Source organism: Nycticebus coucang, chromosome 12 (assembly GCF_027406575.1).
Source record: "Nycticebus coucang isolate mNycCou1 chromosome 12, mNycCou1.pri, whole genome shotgun sequence".
Lineage (NCBI taxonomy): Eukaryota > Metazoa > Chordata > Mammalia > Primates > Lorisidae > Nycticebus > Nycticebus coucang.
The window spans coordinates 112500710-112514455 of record NC_069791.1 but is presented as its reverse complement, the minus strand read 5'-3'; the positions used below and the strand labels follow the sequence as shown (position 1 = coordinate 112514455).

The 13746-nt window shown below is 46.4% G+C and overlaps 1 pseudogene; it reads left to right on the top strand.

Moving 5' to 3' along the window:
• Positions 1-295: 295 nt before the first annotated feature.
• Positions 296-843, top strand: LOC128562071 (immunoglobulin lambda variable 1-40-like; annotated as a pseudogene).
• Positions 844-13746: the final 12903 nt, after the last annotated feature.

Below are 13746 nucleotides of genomic sequence, written 5' to 3'. Positions count from 1 at the left end.
GGCCACCAGGGGGAACATGTGGCTCATTTTTTCATGGTCTCAGGGTAATCAGAGCTGAAACCAGCCACCTGCTCAATTCCAACTATGACCTCCCCACCTACTGTGACCTGACACAGCCCTGTCCCTACCTGCCCCTGACACCCTGAGGTTGAGTGGCCTGAGCAGGGCCCAGGGTGGGAGGTTCATGTGCATGGATGGGGCCTATCCTCTCAGGGTAAGAAGAGGGGACAGGCAGACCTGGGGGAGCTGTGCCTCAGCTGTGGGCACAGAAGGCAGGAATCAGGACGTCCTCACAATGGACCATTCCAGGACCTCAGGAATCAGGTCCCCTCTCCTCCTCACTCTCCTGGATCACTGCACAGGTGACCAGACCTGGGCCAGGGGAAAGGCCCTGGGGAGACCCTGGGGCCCTGCTCTCTCCTCTTGTCTCCAGACCCAGAATCACCATGTCTGTGTCTCTCCTTTCCAGGGTCCTGGGCCCAGTCTGTGCTAACTCATCTGCCCTCCATGTCTGGAGCCCTGGGGGAGATGGTCACCAACTCCTGCACGGGAAGCAGCAGCAACATAGGGGTGGGCATTATGTGCACTGGTACCAGCAGTTCCCAGGAATAGCCACTAAACTCATCATCTATGATAACAGAAAAAGACCCTCAGGGGTCCCAGACCTATTATCTGGCTCCAAGTCCAGCAGCTCTGCCTCCCTGACCATCACGGGTCTCCAGAGTGAAGATGAGGCTCATTATTACTATCAGTCCTATGACAGCAGCCTGGATGCTCCCATAGTGCTCCAGGGCCAGGGGGAACTAAGACAAGAATTCCCTTCTTACCCCTCAAATGGGTGAACACCCAGCAGCCGATGCTCAAGCCTGGCATGTGGCTTTTGCTGCTGCTGCTGCTGTCACCCTAGGCCCAGGTGCAGCCATGGGCACCACAGATTGGAGCCTCCTCCCTTTCAGTCCTCAGAGTCACTCACAGCAGCCAGGAAAAGGGCCTCCAAGGAAACAGCATGCCCTGCTCCCCTGTATTTGGGGACACGGGGTCTGTTGTACTGAGTTCCAGGGCCTGGCAGGCCCAGCTGTGTCATCTCAGAACCCTCCTCTGAAGGGGGAACCCTGAGTCTCCATCCTCCTGTCCATGTCCAGGACTTCCCAGGGCTGTCTTTTTCTCATTGGTCCTGAGGGTGGAGCCAGGTTCTTTTCATTTTTCTTTCTCAGCCTATACTTTTTAATAAATCTCTTGTCATGAAGACATACAATAGATGGCCCATATTGATCGTATAAAAGTAGATACATTTTGAAATTTTTATGCATCCCTGAAAACCTCAGCACAGTGGAGAGATCAGTATGTGTGCCTATCCCCCAGCCTCCTCCTGACCCTTTGTAATACCCCCCACCCCCTCCTGGGCAGCCCTGGTTCACCTCCTGTCAGTGCTGCTTGGTGTCTTTTCTCTGGATTTACAGATTTCCCATTCCATTTGCATCCAGCTTCTTTCACTCTGGTCACTTCAGTGGAGTCTCTGCGTTATTGGTGAACTGAATTCCATCCCATAGAGAGTTCATTATACCTTGAGGGACTCTAGGACCAATGTCTTTCATCGTCGTTCCTCACTAAAAACAACAATAACAAAAACAAAACATATTTATTTATGTGTATTTTTTCTGATTAAAAAAATACTTTTTCCCCCTTGGCTCCTAACATGTGGCATCCTCTAGGCACTGGGTCTTCTGTCTGGAGGGATGCTCAGCCCTGCTGTCCCCTTATGCTATTATTTACTCATCTCTAACCAGTCAGTACTGAAATTGTGCCATATTCTTCTGATTTTTTTTTTTTTTTTTTTTTTGCAGTTTTGGGCTGCGACTGGGTTTGAACCCACCACCTCCAGCATATGGGGCCAGTGCCCGACTCCTTTGAGCCACAGGTGCTTCTATTCTTCTGATTTTTAATCAGAACAAACTCCCAACTTAAACTTTGTAAAAGCACCACCTTGTCCTAGATTCTTTTTTTGTTTGTTTGTTTGTTTTTGTGGTTTTTTGGCCGGGGCTGGGTTTGAACCCACCACCTCCGGCATGTGGAACTGGCGCCCTACTCCTTGAGCCACAGGCGCCACCCTTGTCCTAGATTCTTAATTCTGGCCCTTTGGATTCTCTCAGTAACAGTGACCAAGATGCTGATTTTTTCTTTTTTATGTCACCCTCTGTAGAGTGCTGTAATGTCACAGTTCACAGCAACCTCCAGCTCTTTGACTTTGGCGATTATCTTGTCTCAGACTCCTCAGTAGCTGGGACTACAGGCGGCCGCCACAACGCCACAACGCCTGGCTATTTTTTTCTTATTGCAGTTTGGCCGGGGTCGGGTTTGAACCCGCCACCCTTGATACTCACTGAGCCACAGGCGCCACCTAAGGTGCTGATTTTTATGTTCTTCCCAGTGGGGACCTCTTGTTATAGAGTGAACAGTTGACCACCAGACAGATAAAATTCAAATGCCAATCAGGAGTCTTTATTGATTGGCCAGCCGGCTGTCTCCCTAAGTCTGGAGAGCAGCCCCGACCAGTTGGGGAGTCTGGGTTTTTATAAGGCATAGGTAGGGTAGGGGCTGGTTGAGCTGATGCAAGCAAGCTGTTGGATTTTAGAACCAGCCTTCACAGAAGCAGACCTTGCAGGTGCGGTAAGCAGATGAGCAAACAATTTTCAAAAGAAGTCAAATTCAGTAAACTCTTATCCCATTTCTTCATTCCTCCCTCCTCCGCCCGCACTAGGTCTAAGGGAGTGTTTTCACCATTTCAAGGCCGAGGTGGCCTCACAGAATTCTTATCTCGGTTTCCCCTCCATTCCTGTTCCTTGTTGGGGGGTTCAAGAAGTTGTCAGTGATGGAGGGAGTACCCGTTTCACTCTGTGTGTATAGACGTCAGTTCATATGTGCACCTAAATCACTGCGTTTCTTTGATACAATTGGGACTTCGCTGTTGATTGAGGATTCTTAAAATAACTTGTCTTGTGTCTATTGAACGTATGCAATGTGATATTACAGCATAAGTACATATAGAGAGTAAAAAATACTGATGTTAACAGGGGTGGTGCCTTGGCTCAAAGGAGTAAGGAGCCAGCCCCATATGCCAGAGGTGCTGGGTTCAAACCGAGCCCTGGCCAGAAACTGCAAAAAAAAATACTGATACTAACCAATATGCCCTTTATCTCATATAGTTATCTTCTTGCGTGTGTGTGTGTGTGTGTGTGTGTGTGTGTGTGTGTGTGTGTATGTGTGTGTGTGTGTGTGTGTTGTGGCAAGGCGGAGCCTCCTGGCTCTTGGGAACTAGGCAGAGCGAAAACCTGAAGAAAGATCCTGGGAGGCCAGGCACTGTCAAAGTGGGGCCCTGACTCCATTTTCCAATGGGTACTTACTGAGATTCAAACAAAGAATTGTAAGGGAAAATGTTACCATAAATGTCACACTGTGTAACAGGAGGGCAGGACATGCAGAAAGGGCAGATGTGACTGTTTTCCTGTGTGGATGTATCTAGCATGGGACACGTGAGCTTTGACACCAACTCCATATTGGTCTGACGGGTATAGTATAAATTGTTCGCTCTGTGTTAAAGACTATAATTGATATGACGGCTTCTTGTTTTCATTTTTGGTACGGATACAAAATTATAGCTTTTGGCTAATTCTAATTGCTTATTAGTATCAATAAATATGAGACAGCCATATTAAAATCCTTCTGGTCATCTCTGTGGATCTGTGAGCTCAGGAGAAGGTTCCTTCCATGTTCAGTGGGAGGCCCGGAGTGCACCATGCCTGTAACATCCTGCACCGAGTGGGGCACAGGAGGGTAGTTTGAGGGGCTCACTGGCAGGAGGCGCAACAGACTGAGGCCTGAGGAACAATCCTTCACCAAGCCCACCAGCTCCCTCCTGCCTGTGTCAGACCAGAGACTCTCAGACGTTCCCGTGCACAAGGGTTACCCGGGATCCTGTCACACGTGGACTCTGACTCAGGAGATCTGGTGGGAGCCTTAAAGACTGAATTTCTAATAAGTATCTTTCCCCACAAAATTCACATCACTAAATCTAAATAATAAGAATGATTGAAAATACTGGGAAAAGGCAGTAGAGAAATTAAAAAAAAAATTAACAGAGAGAACTAAAGGGTTTTGATTAGGAATTCCCCAAGTCTTAGCCACAAAATGACCAGTGACCACAAAGGATGGCTGAGGTCCTTGGAGAGGGTTTACATTCTTCAGAAATGAAAGCAAACCTATTCCAAACCTTCTCTATACCTGGTGTTAATCCCTGGCTCCTCCAGTGTCCCCACCAGCTTCTCCCTTCTCTGGCCTGGCTCAGTCACCTGAGCAGCATCCTTGTATGGATGCTGCTTCCTCCAGGGCTCCCACAAGGGGCAAAGCAAACCTCCCCCTCCTCAGTCTGCAGGGATAGCTGAGCCCCAGCCCAGGGTCAGGGAGGGGCTGGGGAGTCCCTGGGTGGAAACACATTTGCATGAGCAGCCCTTCCTGTGCAGAGGGTGGGGAGAAAAGAAGGCCGGGGGCAGCCCAGCCCCACTGTGGGACCAGGGCTGTGTCCCCCATGGCCTGGGCTCCTGTCCTCCTCCTGATCCTATCTCAGTGCTCAGGTAGGGACAGGCCTCAGAGGCCAGGAACAGCCCCTACCCTGACTCTGGATCTTCTGGCAAAGATGCCTGAGGAACTTTACCATGGATTCTGACCTAGTAAGAGTTTGTGTCTGTCTTTGCAGGTTGCCTCTCCCAGCCTGTGCTCACTCAGCCGTGCACCCTCTCTGAGTCCCGGGAGCATCAGCCAGACTCACCTGTACCCTGAGTAGTGGCTTCAGTGTTGGTAGCTATTCAATATCCTGGTACCATCAAAAGCCAGAACGCCCTCCCTATTATCTCCTGAGATACTACTCAGATTCAGATAAGAACCAGGGCTTTGGAGTCCCCAGCTGCTTCTCTGGATCTAAGGATGTGTCGACCAATTCAGGGATCCTGCACATCTCTGGGCTGCAGGCTGAGGACGAGGCTGATTACTACTGTGCCATATGGTACAACAGTGCTTCTCACAGTGACAAACACAATTAGGGAAGTGGGTCAAAAATGGTTATGCTTATTTTCTTTATGTTAAATGTATCCACACTACTATGATTTAAACAAATCAGATTATTTTGGTTACTTACCAAATAATTATGAGATCTAACAAAAACAAATGCCAATCCAATTGCTCAGCCAACAGAATTACAGACACTATTGAAGAGAAATTTCTTCTGCTAAATTGCACCTGTACCCAAAATTCTGTCATCTTCAGAAAGCAGTTTATAATTAAAATTTGTTTCCATATGATCAGCCTGGTTGTCGTCCTCCCAGGTCCCCTTCCCAGCTCTGAGAATCTACTTTGGCCTCAGTGAGACTCCCTTTCCTCCTTCCAGCACCCACAGCAGTGCAGTCCATGGCTGGCCTTGCCCACTACACTCTGGGAAATGTGAGATGAAGGACAAGACTTCAGTTATATGGGGATGGAGGACAAAAAGAAACTATAACTGTGAGGCATTTTTGAAAAAATTTTGTTATCTATAAGTTGAAAAAGTCAAATAGAGGCAATATTAGATTGTTCCTTTGTGCTGAAAGCCACTCCAAGTTGAAGTTTCACACATCCACTAAGCTTACGTAGCACAGAAATTTGTACCCCTCTTCATCCCAAATTACACATTCTCACCTGTTGTCAAAAGCTGAAGTATATACATTTTAAAACTTTAGATTAGAATATATCATGCAATAGAGTAAAATACAGTTTGTTTCCATAGTAACATGGATTATGCATGAAATTAATCCCTGTGAAAATGTTCTGTAGCTCAACACACACGCTGCTGACCTTGCTGCTAATTAAGAGATGAATTACTTTGAGATAGCAAGTTGCTGTTCACATCAAATCCATTCTTCACCTTGTTACTGAACATGTCAAAGGCATGATAATTCTTTTGCATGCAAATTATGGTTTTATAAAATATATGTTAGTATTTATCACTTGCTCTACCAGTGGTGGATACTACATATGAATATATTTGTATTCTAAGTTGTTATTTCAATTTAAAATCTTGGATGAAATTAAAGTCTTATGCTTGTATTTCATATTATTTTTCAATCAGATCGGCATGGTTTTTGGCATCTGCTGAACAAGACATGTTTCTAGTAAACACTTACGTGTTCGACCATCTGCAGAGTAGATGCTCATGTGACGTGACTGTAACTCTTTGAAGCTACCAGTTCTTCAAGGCAAGAAAGTTTGGTGAGTTGTCTTTTCTTGAGATGCTTTTGATAAACACATTATAGTCTTGTTAAAGTAGACACCATATTCATCTTCAGGCTGAAAGGATTATCTCCTCTCCCCAAACACTCACCCTTTATAATGTACCTTATCTGCTTTTATGATATGTCTATTTCTTGAGTCACAGAAATTGTTAAGCCTCAGAGTTGGCCTTAATTCTCTCTGTGAATCATATGGTGAACAGAGCTGGCCATGGGGGCTGGAGATAGGAATCCTCCACGGCTCATGGAACTGCCGTCTTTTTCCACACAGCTATCCTTTTCTTTTTTATTTTATTATTATTTTTTTTTATTGTTGGGGATTCATTGAGGGTACAATAAGCCAGTTACACTGATTGCAATTGTTAGGTAAAGTCCCTCTTGCAATCATGTCTTGCCCCCATAAAGTGTGACACACACTAAGGCCCCACCCCCCTCCCTCCATCCCTCTTTCTGCTTCCCCCCCCATAACCATAATTGTCATTAATTGTCCTCATATCAAGATTGAGTACATAGGATTCATGCTTCTCCATTCTTGTGATGCTTTACTAAGAATAATGTCTTCCACTTCCATCCAGGTTAATACGAAGGATGTAAAGTCTCCATTTTTTTTAATGGCTGAATAGTATTCCATGGTATACATATACCACAGCTTGTTAATCCATTCCTGGGTTGGTGGGCATTTAGGCTGTTTCCACATTTTGGCGATTGTAAATTGAGCTGCAATAAACAGTCTAGTACAAGTGTCCTTATGATAAAAGGATTTTTTTCCTTCTGGGTAGATGCCCAGTAATGGGATTGCAGGATCGAATGGGATGTCTAGGTTGAGTGCTTTGAGGTTTCTCCATACTTCCTTCCAGAAAGGTTGTACTAGTTTGCAGTCCCACCAGCAGTGTAAAAGTGTTCCCTTCTCTCCACATCCACGCCAGCATCTACAGCTAAGGAGACAATAACCAAAGCAAAGAGACAACCCACATAATGGGAAAGAATATTTGCATATTTTCAATCAGACAAAAGCTTGATAACCAGGATCTATAGAGAACTCAAATTAATCCACATGAAAAAAGCCAACAATCCCGTATATCAATGGGCAAAAGACATGAATAGAACTTTCTCTAAAGACGACAGACGAATGGCTAACAAACACATGAAAAAATGTTCATCATCTCTATATATTAGAGAAATGCAAATCAAACAACCCTGAGATATCATCTAACCCCAGTGAGAATGGCCCACATCACAAAATCACAGCTGTCCTTTTCATCAGACCTGCACTGTTCCTCCTCGTGTGACATCTGACCTAAGTCCCATCTCTGCTCTGAGAAAGCTGCCTGGAACCAACCCTGGAATTTCTACCCCTTTCTCTCTCTCTCTCTCTCTCTTTTTTTCTTGTTTATCACATATGTCCTTCTCTATCTAGAGAGATCTAGCTCTAGATACCTAAACCCACACAGTCTGCAGAGGACAAAGTGCCTGGCCCTCAGGTGGTACCCAAACCCCATCCTCAGTTCTGAACCATCCAGCCCTCAATGCTGCCCTTGGCTGCCCACACTTCCTCCTCCGGGCTGCCCACACTTTCTCCTCCCCTTATCCTTAAACATCCCTGTATGTTTAAGGCCACTCAGTTTACTGCAGTTTGTCACATTGACAATAAAAATAACAAGAAAAGAATGAGAACGAGGGCCCCACACAGTCACTCATGCCTGTAATCCTAGCACTCTGGGAGGCCAGGGTAGGTAGTTTGCTTGAGCTCAGGAGTTTGATACCAGCCTGAGCAAGAGTGAGATCCCTGCTCTAAAAATAATTTCCAGGTGTTGTGGTGGGCACAGTTCCAGATACTCAGTGGGCTGAGGCAAGAGGATTACTTGAGCCCAAGAGTTTGAGATTGCTGTGAGCTATGACACCACAGCACTCTGCTGAGAACTACAAATGAGACTTTGTCTCAAAAATAAAAAAGAAAGAAAGAAAATGAATGCAAGTGAAAGGAAGAGGGGTGCTTCTCTAAAATGATATACAAAAGTGTTGGTATAGTTTTGAAATTGGAAAGGAAGTAGAGATTGGGAGAACTCTGAGAAACCAGGTAGAAAAGCCTAAGTCAGCAGTTCTCAACCTATGGGTCATGACCCCTTTGTAACAATGAAAATACATCCTGCACATCAGATATTTACATTACAATTCATAACTGCTAACTAAATAGTAGCTAAATAACAGTAGCTAAATCATAGTTGTGAAGTAGCAATGAAAATAATTTTATTGTGGGGGGGTCACCACAGCATGAGGAACCGTATTAAAGGGCTGAGGCATTAGGAGGCATTAGGAAGGTTGAGAACCACTGGCCTAGATGGATTAAATGTGATGTCATGAGAAATGTGGATGCTGAAGACTCTGCTGGGGTCAGTAGGAAGTGAGGAGTGTGGCAGGGGACAGCTGCATTGTCACAGGGGCACCCAGTGCTGCACAGACAGACTGATGGTGGAAACATGGCTGCTAATAGTGCTCCTGGTCTACTGGGGGAAGCTCATGAGGAATTAAGGGACACATTTTGGTGAGCTGGCAGAGAGAGCATCATTCTGGAAGGAAGCCAAGCTTTCCTGTGTGGTGCTGTTGTGTGGAAAGGAGAACTGGTAAGCCATGAACCTGGATAAGTCATATAGTGCTAATATTTTGAATCAAAGTAGTGAATGTGCAACATGGTTTATTCCGGTACATATAGCAAAATTTATGAAGACAGAGATATAAATTGAGGAAGAAAGTCTTAAACAGAATGAAATGAAGGCATAATAATTTGGAAATTAAAGGCATCCATATTATACTAATTACTTGCTTGTTGCCTCTTTCCAAGGACACCGAAGTGTAACCATCACCCACTGCCTTTCATTCATTTCCTCCCTTGTCTGGAGAGTGGTCCAGGCCTCTCACAGGGAAGGTGGTCATGTCAGCAGTTCCTGTCCTTCGTAGGTATCCAGGTGTCCACTCCTCACTCTGCTGTCTCCAGATGCAAACTAGTGATCCTTGCTTGCTGAATCATTCACAGAGGAAGGGGTGGGGATGGACACAACACTCCTTAGCCCTGTGATTTTACCTGAGACCTCTGAGAGCCTCATTTTATAGAAAATTCTGTGAGGATTACAGGTGCCCTCCCCACTGGTAATGAAGTTCAAATGATGCATCAGAGGTGATCAGAGGTCTTTGCAATGGCTGTAGTGTTCCTGGTGCTCACTAAGCGTTGATTCTCCCAGCTAAATCACTGTGCTGCTTGTGCCCAGGAGTTCCACAAAGACCACACTGCCAAACAAGCCAAATTCACAGCCGGCAACTGCCTAAGTGTCCCAACATAGGGTTTCTGAGAGCAGCCCCGAGTGCTTAAGGGGTCGGGTTTTTAAGGCTTGGTCTGCATCCTGGTTGGCACCAGGCTGTCCAGGTGCATCTGGGTAGACAGCAAGCAAGCATTGTACAGAATTTTGCAGTTAGTTAGCCATACGTCATGCATGTTTGTTTTAATATTTTCCTCTATACATCTTAGTTTCAGTATTTTTCGTCTTACATCTTAGTCTCAGTATTTTCGTCACTTGGTATTGTTTAAAAGTCAGTCTGGGAACAGTTGGTACTTCCCAGTTTGTCTCCCAGGAATTTAGCCAAGCAAGAACCTGGGAATGAACTAGAAGCAAGAAATCAGTTAGTACTTTCTCATTTATCTTGGTAGTGATCTAGACTTATTTCATTTCATTTGAAAGCTTGCAGTCCAGAAATTTGCTAGGAGTCAACTGGTATTTTTCCATTATAGCCTAGGCCTGACACCTTTCTGTCTTAGCCTAGGCCCACTAGGTCTATCACTACTGTGGCCGCCACTCCAGCCTCCCCTGTGCTCTTCAACAGAGCATTACTTTTGCACCACTCCATCCACCACGGTGGGGTCCAGGAAGCGGTAGGGTAAGTCTCCACCACCTGGATCCTGTCTTGTTATGCTCTGCGAGTCACCCGTGTAGGTGTTTATGCTGCCTCCTGTCTGGCTGTCCTTCCAAATCCCTCACTGCTTGTCCACTAAATTTCATTAGTCCCAGGAGGCAGCTGTCAGCACAACATACTTTGAAGGGGTCATGGGTAGTCCATTTGGTAAAAAAAAATTACTCCATGGACATCCCTTCCTAATCCTGAGAGCGTGGTGCTTTTGCACTCAACTCTAATGTGAACTTTTATGTGCACTGCATTTTGAAAACATGGGAATGATGATAATAAAAGAAAGGAATGGGAGAACTGGACGTGCCAACTGTGAAGGGTCCTGAGATTTCGGCCGATGAGACAAATGCAGTGTGGGAGACAGGTGGGATTTCTAATGCTATGAGCTTTACTTCATTCTGTATCAACATCAGGCCTCTGATAGCTGAGGTTTCTGTTTTCTGAAAATTTACTGAGTGGCAGCTGTCCCTCAAGATGCCCTTAATGATCTCTGACCCCTGGTACTTATTCTCTTGTACGTACGGAGTAGGGACCACTTGTGTAATTAGCAGGAAATTGAAGATATTACAGAGTTTGATTTCTCCTGTGGGGCTGTAATAGTTTGCACTTTGCATCTGCTCTCTCAGATCACCTGCTCTTGGGAAAGCTAGTTGCCCTGTTGTAGGGACACTCAAGTATCCCCAGGCAGAGGCTCATGTTTCTAGGAACCGAGGTCTCCTGACACCTGTCTTGTGACCCAGTGCATGTGAAAGTTGATTTTCCAGCCTCCTTATGTCTGTAGCCACCATGGAAATTCTACTGTCACCTCATGAGCAAATCTGATCCAGAGCCACCCTGCTAAGCTGATTCCAAATTCCTATCACATGGAAATTGTGGGATCACACTTGTTTGCTGTTTTAAGCTGCTACATTTTTGAGAAGTAGATGGGAAGTAACAGACACTGACCACACCCAGAGAGGGGAGTGGCAATGTGTGAGGGGGAGATGGGTCCCTACTTTTATTGTCTGCCTTTAGTGAAACTTGATGGGACCACGATGAATGCCAGCCCACTTATGATTCCAGTGGCCTGTGTACTGCACCAGCCCTTTCCGTTTATTTTTATTTATTTTTATTTTATTTTATTTTTTTTGTAGAGACAGAGTCTCACTTTATCACCCTTGGTAGAGTGTCATGGCATCACAGCTCATTGCAACCTCCATCTCCTGGGTTTAGTCAATTATTTTGCCTCAGCCTCCCGAGTAGCTGGGACTACAGGCGCCCGCCACAACGCCCGGCTATTATTTGTGTTGCAGTCTGGCCAGGGCTGAGTTTGAACACACCACCCTAGGCATATGGGGCCAGTGCCCTACTCACTGAGCCACAGGCACCGCCCAATTTATTTATTTATTTTTTTTTTTGAGACAGAGTCTTAAGCTGTCACCCTCAGTAGAGTGCTGTGGCATCATAGCTCACAGCAACCTCAAACTCTTGGGCTTAAATGATTCTCTTGCCTCAGCCTCCCAGGTAGCTGAGATTACAGGCGCCCACCACAATGCATGGCTATTTTTTGGTTATAGTTGTCATTGTTGTTTAGCAGGCCTGGGCTGGATTCAAACCTGCCAGCTCCAGTATATGTGGCTGGTGCCCTAGCCGCTCATCTATAGGCGCTGAGCCAGCACTTTTTCTTTTAATCTATGACTCAGGTGTTAACATCCTGCAAGGAATTCTGCACATTTATTAAATTTTGTCAAGTTTCCCTGGCTAATCATTTGAATGTCAATTAATCAAAGTTTGACATAGGTCATATTTTCCAAATCCTGACTTTTTAAAACTGAATTCTTCAAATTCAAGGTCCTGATCTTCCTGTTGTCTTTGTCCTTCACCTGCCAGAGTCTGTCCAGCGCAGAAGGACATGAGCTATCACTCCCCTGTTCCTCTGAGCACTAAGGGGACACCTGTGTGCACTGCCGACCCTTCAATAGGGAAGCTGGTGATGTAACAAGCGGGGAAGCCACTGGGAAAGAGACGAATAAAAAGACAGCAGTTCCAAATTCTGTATGGCTGATGACTGAAGAGAACTTTCCAACCACAGTTTAGAAGAGATGTGATTCTAGTTTTTCACCTCAGGAGGTGAGTTTGATAATGACTGTCCAAATGAGGATGAAAGGAGGCCTTTTCACACTCCTCTGTGAATGTGGCATCAGAAACTCACAAAGTTAGGGCAGAAAAGAGAGAGGAAGGATGGGAGAGCCCAGGCTGTTAGCAAGTCCCACCCCAAAGACAATGTGAGTACCCATGTAGCTGTCCAGGGAATGAAGGGAAACCAGTGAGGTTACATCCACATCCTCCGTGACAAAACTGTTGTCACCACTCAGACATCCCCCCATTCTTCCTCCACCCCCACCCATTTTTCTCTTCCCCTGATTTGCCCATGGTAGCCTTCCATGACTTCCCCTGTCCTATCCCTGTGGCTTGAACCTTCCTGCCTTGTATGACTCATTTCATAAACATTTTTGTAATGGATAGTGACATCTTTACAAAGTCCTATGAGAGGAGATATTATACATATTTCAGGGCCCTCTGGCCCAGCTGGAATGACTCACTGGTGCACAGTGCGTTGGTGGCAAGGGCAAGGCCAGCTCTTCCAGGGCAGGCAACACAACATAAACATAAACCCACACAGTGCTCTCCTTCTACAGAATCACCCAAGAAATAGCAGACCCATGGAAGTGAGAATTTCTGTCATTCCCTAGCACCCCACACCATGTGCAGTCTGAACACTTGTGCGTGCTACTCCATCATCTAGAAGGGTCAACTCGTCTAATAATAGTGTTTTCCACATTTGTCCCTCAGCAGGAGCCCACTCTCCACTCAGACGCAGGGCACAGTCGCCTCCTTCCCTGGTCCCTGGGGAAGGGGCTGCTCAGGGCTTTGCTACCAGATCCCTCTGCATCCCCCCGCCTCACTGCAGCTTCCAACACTGGACAGTCATCACATCTCACACATGGCCTCTCCTAGGGAGCCAGGAGTCCTCACTGGAAAGGCTGATTATGACCATCGGTCACTCAGGACATAGCAGGATGTGGCCGTGGACTCTGTGGACTGACAATGACCAGGCTCTCAGGGGAGCCCACTCACGTGACTGTCACTCAGAGACTGCAGTCTGCGCAGTGAGCAGCAGGGGGTGCTGTGGCTCTTCCCCGGGTCTGCAGAGGGCCCGCCCACATCTGCCAACCTCCAAACTGCCCATGGCTGGGGCAGTGGAGCCTAGCACATGCTCTGCAGCTGTGTCCTCTCAGTGTGATTTCCCAGCACCTGCGTCCTCCCAGGTCCTGCCTGATAGATTCCCCCCTCCACCAGCCCCCAGATCCTCAACAAATGCATGTGGCTGTTCCAGTGGGTGGGACACATTTGCATCCATAAACCCTCCCGTGTGATCCTGGTGGAGGTATAAGAGAGGCCTGGGATCCCAGTCCTGCCCAGGAGGACCGTGTCCACC